Source organism: Benincasa hispida, chromosome 12 (assembly GCF_009727055.1).
Source record: "Benincasa hispida cultivar B227 chromosome 12, ASM972705v1, whole genome shotgun sequence".
NCBI lineage: Eukaryota > Viridiplantae > Streptophyta > Magnoliopsida > Cucurbitales > Cucurbitaceae > Benincasa > Benincasa hispida.
In genome coordinates, this window is record NC_052360.1 from 68,893,960 (window position 1) to 68,900,535 (window position 6,576).

The window sequence follows — 6,576 nt, forward strand, 5'->3', positions numbered from 1 at the left end:
TGTTAGTGCGCTTCTCAGCTGACAGAATAAACGAAGTGTTCAACATTGGCAGTAACCCAGACGCTGAAGGAAATCGTATCTTCGAGCAACCTACGTCAAGTCAATTAGAAGATGCGTTAAGGACAGTAGCCAAGCCTGGAAGCAAATGGCAAACATAGAGAAATGGGGCAAAAATGTTGGCTTCCAGGAATTTAAGTCCAAACGCGAATCTATGGTATTACTTGATCAAACAAAGCATCACGACTACAATGCATGATGAGACATTATCAAAGGAATGCGTCCTGGCTACTTATTGTGTCATACAGTGCATCCCTCTGAACATTGGAAGAATTATAAGGGATCAGATCAAAGCCATCAAGACTAAGCCACGAAGGCAACTCTACTTTCCATGGCTGATCTGTGCATTGTGCGAATGAGGTGGCATCCCTCTAGGGGATGATCATGAAGATGTCGATGGCTTGATAGACATAAAGTTAGTAACGCGTCTACTTCGTGGTTCACCACATCAACCTGCCTTACCTACCAAGGAAGTGGCACCCAAGCCTCGATCATCAAAACGCACCCCCAAAAGAAGACGCGTCCTGATTGTTGAACATAGCAATGAAGCTTCAGAGCATGAAGAACATGAAGCTGAGCCTAAATTCTCGGCTGAAGAAGTGCAACCAGCCCTTGATTTTACTTCCCATGACTCACCATTGGCCCCGCTAGAAAGGAGTCCTGATCAAACGCACTAAGAACCAACTCTTATGGATCAGAACATCCCTTATTCTCTTCCTTCGCCCCAACCAAGTCCAACTCCCAACTTCATGCCTCCTCCAAAAAAATTTTAGCCAACTGGGCTAGGGTCAAGCAACGCAGCAAATTTTGAAGACCGAATTGGAAGAAATGAACCAACACCTCAACGCAGCACAGACTTGGAAGAGTTAAAAACGTTTATCCGTGATCAGCTCAGACTATTGGCCGCATCTATCGAAGGTCTTCAGCAGCAGAATCGAGTACTAAGAGATTATTTAAGGTAGCAAACAAGACGGATGCAAGAACAATTTGTTTACACAACGCAATACATCAATCAGGTCTTGGTTGGAATGTTTGCACTGCCTCCACTACCTGCTCATCTTAGAAACCCTTTACGCTTCATGGATGAAAACCCTGAGGAAGAACACCGAGACGATGTGCTAGCACAATAGAGTTTTGGGGTTTTGGGTTTTTTTTTATTTTTTTTATTTTGATTTAATTGTTCTTCTGCATCTACTTGACTTATTTATTTAATTCATGTGAAATTATGAAAATGAATGAGAAATTTTTTATCATTTTGCTCCTTGCGTTTGACCTTAGCATGCTTGATTTTTTGTTCTTTGGATATTTTCTAAGTCTTGTGCTTGGCCTAACCTCAATGATATCAGCTATATGAAATCTATAAGCATAGAGTAAGAGTTAGGAAAATCAACAAGGTTTGAACTTCTCTAAAAATATTAAGTTTACCTTCTAACGCGTGCAAGCTTTAAGTCTTAAACTCCTTTCAGATTCTCAAAGCCTTTGGAAATTTTGTTTCTCTTTTAGCAATGAGGATTTAGCTCGTCTCCAAATTTGGGATGAGTGTAGCTCATCTCCAAATTTGGGGATGAGGAAAATCCGAGTTAAGATGCATCAAACGAATACATCATAAAGAAAAGGGAACAAAATAAGAAGAATGTTAAACGCAACTCCTCTGTCATTAATTAAAAAAAAAAAAAAAAAAACCTTAAATGGCATGAGTTTAGTTTGGAACAGGCACTTAGCCATAGTTGGATGCTTGCATGACACCCGTGGGGACAAGCCAAATCGAAGTTAGTCTTCTAGACCAACACGTCCTATATAACTCCTCTATCTAGTCTGAAAAAGATTATATCTTGAAATGCACGGATATTAAGATATGAGTTTAGTGTGAAGGGTTCTTACCCGTAGTTGGATGCTCGCATGACACCCGTGGGGGGCAAGCCAAAACGAAAAGTGGGATACCTGAAACAATGCATGGGTAAGTAAGTTCATAATCTTTTTCTTTTTATCCAACATTTATTTACAAAGGACATCTAACGCATTGCTAGTTTATGAAAAAAATAGGAATGTTTTGAGAAATGAAAGGAGTTGTGATAAAAGGCCTGCTGCACCTGGAATTAAAACATTAGTACTTTTAAGAAAAGATTCAATCTGAGTTATATTTTCCAGAACTCTTATCTCAAGTTTATGACTCAATATGATGAGAGGCGAACTCTGCACACTTAAGACAAAGGAGATAAAAATAATTATTTTGGAATGCTTGAGGACAAGCATTTGTTCAAATTTGGGAGTGGTGATAACTTATAAGAAATACAAGTTATTTTTGCTCTTAAGTAAGAACAACTAAGGTTTTTCATGATACCTCTCCTCATTTTTAGTAGAAACGTATGGTTTACTCAAACATCAGCAAACTCATGCAAAAGAAGCTTTATTACTAAATATCGCGACACTAACGCACTGTATTGTAGGATTTCAACGCAAGAATTAAACATTAACGCATTAGACAAGTGCCGTAGGAAAAAACTCTTAACGCATGGTCCATTGGTTCGAGGGAGTTCAACACTAAAGAAGATTCATTGCTCAAGGCTGATTGTGTCACATCACCACTTGCAAGTATGGGCACCTGCAGCAGGTGGCGTCTGAAAAGCTTCCGAGAGCCGGCGGCCACAGGTTTTGCTTACACAGGGGGACTTTAATGCTGCCCATTCACGAGTGGACTGTGCCTATAAAATAGATGAAGTCCCCTCGGAGTTAAGAGTCGAAATCATAAAGATCCCTTACTCTCTGTAAATGTAGTCTTAATTTTTGTAGAAGTTGTGCCATGGTGTTGAGACGATCAAAAGGGTTGAGAACTAACCACCACGTCGAGTCGGAGCGGGACGCCACTCTTGATTAGGACACTCCAGTCCAACTTCCCATACAAGTGATTGTACACAACGAGATTGGCCAAAGAACTACAAAGAGATGTTATTCTTTGGCTTGCTCAGTTTCCTTCTTATTTATTGCTTTCATTCCATTCGATTGAATATTGCTTTTGTAAAGACTCCTTGTTTCTTTATAAAATTCATATATTTGATCCCTCATACTTGCTATTGTTTATTTCTTGTTTATGTTGAATGCATTAATATTCGATGCACAATTTCATTCTAACGCTCAAGCCAACTTGACAACTTGGTAAAAGCATCCTTAACTTAGATTGATCGAAAGAATAACTAAGCCGCATCAAGTAGAGTGCCTAGTACAGCTAGAAATAGACTTACTAGTGTTTCCTACATTCTGTGTTAAACGCATGTATCCTAGAGATAGGCTTTGTATGTTATTCGCATTGAGAAGTGTTGAATAAGGTCTAACACATAAACAAACATATAAGCAAATCATCCCATCTCATCCACGTCACATCTTAGCTTTGTACACTCATCTTAGACCGACACATCCTCTTACCTCAGATTCCATTTTCGCATGACCCATCATTCACCACTCAACTCTTTTGTATCTTCTTGCACAGGCACAACAAGTTAGTGTAAATAATACATCTCTCATATTCATTTATGAAAACCCCTACAATAGATACAACGCAAGGTCTGCGTTTGGTTAACTCAATCCCTGAGATCGACCCTGGACTTACCAGGAACCTAAATTAGATTTATACTTGGGTCTAGTTTAGGAAAACTTGAATGTCCTTATTAGAAGTTGTGTGCGTTCTGTGCATATAACTAATGCCCCAATGCGTTACTATTACTTAAACGCACCAAAGCATAAATGCATCACTTATAATTAGAACTTATTTCTCCAATTTATTTTATACAGTACACTCCTAGAGCATCTCACGATTGCAACGAACAATCTCTCCCAGGACTGTTTTACCTACAAATTGAGCATTAAAAGCAAACAAACAACACAATTTTGAGGGAATTAACGTAGAAAATATATATCTCTTAAAGACCTATCAAAACACCCCCAACTTAACTCTTGGTCATCCCGAGCAAGTCAAAACTAAAAATATGCATGCAGTCAATAATAACATGTACATTCATGGTACATTCATTCAGAGAAGTCATTCAAAATTTTAATATGTCATTTTGTTTATACAAAAATTCGATTCATATCTCTCTTTTCAAAAACCAAGCAAGCAAATGATACAAATGGGCATTTAGACTTTTTAACTTATCTTATAAATAGTTGAAACCTATTTTTGAAAAGAAAATGTCTTTTTCTTGTAAACTCATAAAAGAAAGGACTACTCGGTTTTAGTTTATTTAAAGGCTAAAACTAGTAGAAAGGTGATATCCAACTCTCAATTCCTCTTCGCCCTACACTGGCTCAGTTATTAGTCTATGGAATACCCAATCTTGCAAAAAAGAGAGACAATTTTAGGACAATGGTGCCTTTTTAATCTCACACACACAAAATGCAATTGACATTTCTTTTACCTAGAAGGATAGCTTTCACACTCACACCTTAGGAACCTATCGTTCTTTTCTCGCAGGCCCTAACTAAACACGATGGAGGCAGCTCTTGTCATCTATATCCATGCACACACACACGTTAGTGAAGGTTATGTTAATTTTGCAAGCATGCTTTATTTTTTTTATACATGCAACTTTTCTTCTTTTCTTTTTTCTTTAAAAAAAAAAAAAAAAACACTAGGCCCTTTTTTTATCCTCTTTTTCTAGACTTGCCTCTAAAACAAGATGGCTTCTTAGACCAAAAGTTGTTCTATCGGGGTGACAAAGAAAATTAAATAGATATGACATTTCTAAGAGTTTAAATATTCTAGATAAATCTAAAAGACTAAGTATTCGATTTTTTTTATGAAATTAAAAGGGAAAAGAAAGTTTCTTTTGAAAGTTTGAGTTTCAAAATTTTGTTAGAAAAGATTTTAAAAAGTTTAAAATTTTATTTGTATCATTTCTTGAAAGAATGCGTCATTAAAGTTCATTGATAAGAATCAAAGGATTGTGTAAAACAAATCATGCATAACAAACAAAGTGAATGAGATTCTTGAATGAAAGAACATACATTGAAGCAATCATGCATTAAAGCAAAAATTAGTCATTTAAAAAAAAAATCAAGATCATGATATTGTTTTTCAGAGAATAAAAAATATGTCATCGAGATGCATAAGAACCTCATCAAGATATATCTAATCAAGATCACAAAATACAAATAACCTGAGCTCAGGTGCTCAAGGGTTCCAGATATTCAATTGTATATCATAGAGCAAAAATTTGTAAGGCCCATTTTTATACAACCCTAATAAAATGTCACGAACATGCAATGTTCCCCACCCCCAACTTAAAAATTAAACATTGTTCTCAATGTTTTTAAATGAAGATATGGGCGAGAAAACAAAAAGAAAGAGAATAGAAAACTATCCTGGTTTCGTGTAATGAGTGGTGGTAGAATTTTTCTTCTTGCATCAACATTTTGGGTTTTTTTTTTCATTTTGTTTGTTGCTACGAAAAAAATAAAAAAATAAAACAAAATAAAACAAAAGAAATGAAAAACTACAAGAAAAAGATAATCTAAAAATTTTCTATTCCTAGAAAGCAAATAAAGGAAAGTAAGAAAATTAAAAATTAAAAATTAAAAAAGATGATGGAATATACTGGGAAAATATATTGATGATGGTCAGTCTGAGTCAGGTGAGCCAGGCTCTCTCTGGACATGTACTGAAAATCGATGCTACTGTAGTAGAGATGGTATCGTTTGCACATGAAGTCGATAGTCCTCTGCATACGTCTAACACAGCGAGCAGTCTCGCGGCTCACCCTTAAGGCTTCAGTAGTTGTTCTAAGGGCTTGCTCACCTAACATGTTTCCACTCTCGGGTTGCTCATGGGGCTGATCTGGAAGTTCTACCCTATGTGGTTCCTCTCTAAAGTGTTCTTCTTCCTCACCTAGCACTTCTTCTTCTTGTTCATGGAGTTCTTCAACTCCAAGGACTCGGAAGGCTGAGATAGACGTTTTAGAAATTGGAGCTTTACGCCCCATACACTCCTCATTTCTGGGTATTTCTATCCAAGACCTCTGACACAACAAAGTTCTAAGACTAGGGTGTCCTAGGCTACCCGTGGTAGAGCAACGTCCACATCGTTTGATAGAAGCGTGAATAACCCTCCCTACATTTATGGACATACCCTGAATGAAACAATAAAGAAGTTTAGCTCTATCTCTAGTCATGTCGACAGTCTGAGTACAGACATCAATCTGAAACATACAAAAGAATGCAAGATTTGGCCTACAATAGACATATCCGTAGATCTAAACCAACTACAACTCCACTAGAACGTGTCCATTGAACTCCATGCCCACAGAGGGCCTCAATAATCTCTTATTTGTCTAAGGGCTGAGATAGAAACCGTCCATACTCGTCATCATGAGCTAGACCGAAGATTCCATTTATTATAGAGGAAGAAAAAGAGACTCTAACACCGCTCACTAAAGGGACCACAACCTCACTAAGATTGGCCTATTAAGTTTCCCATCCTCTCTCCCGTATTTCGAAAGTGATTTGAGGATTGAAGTTTGGCTCTAAGGT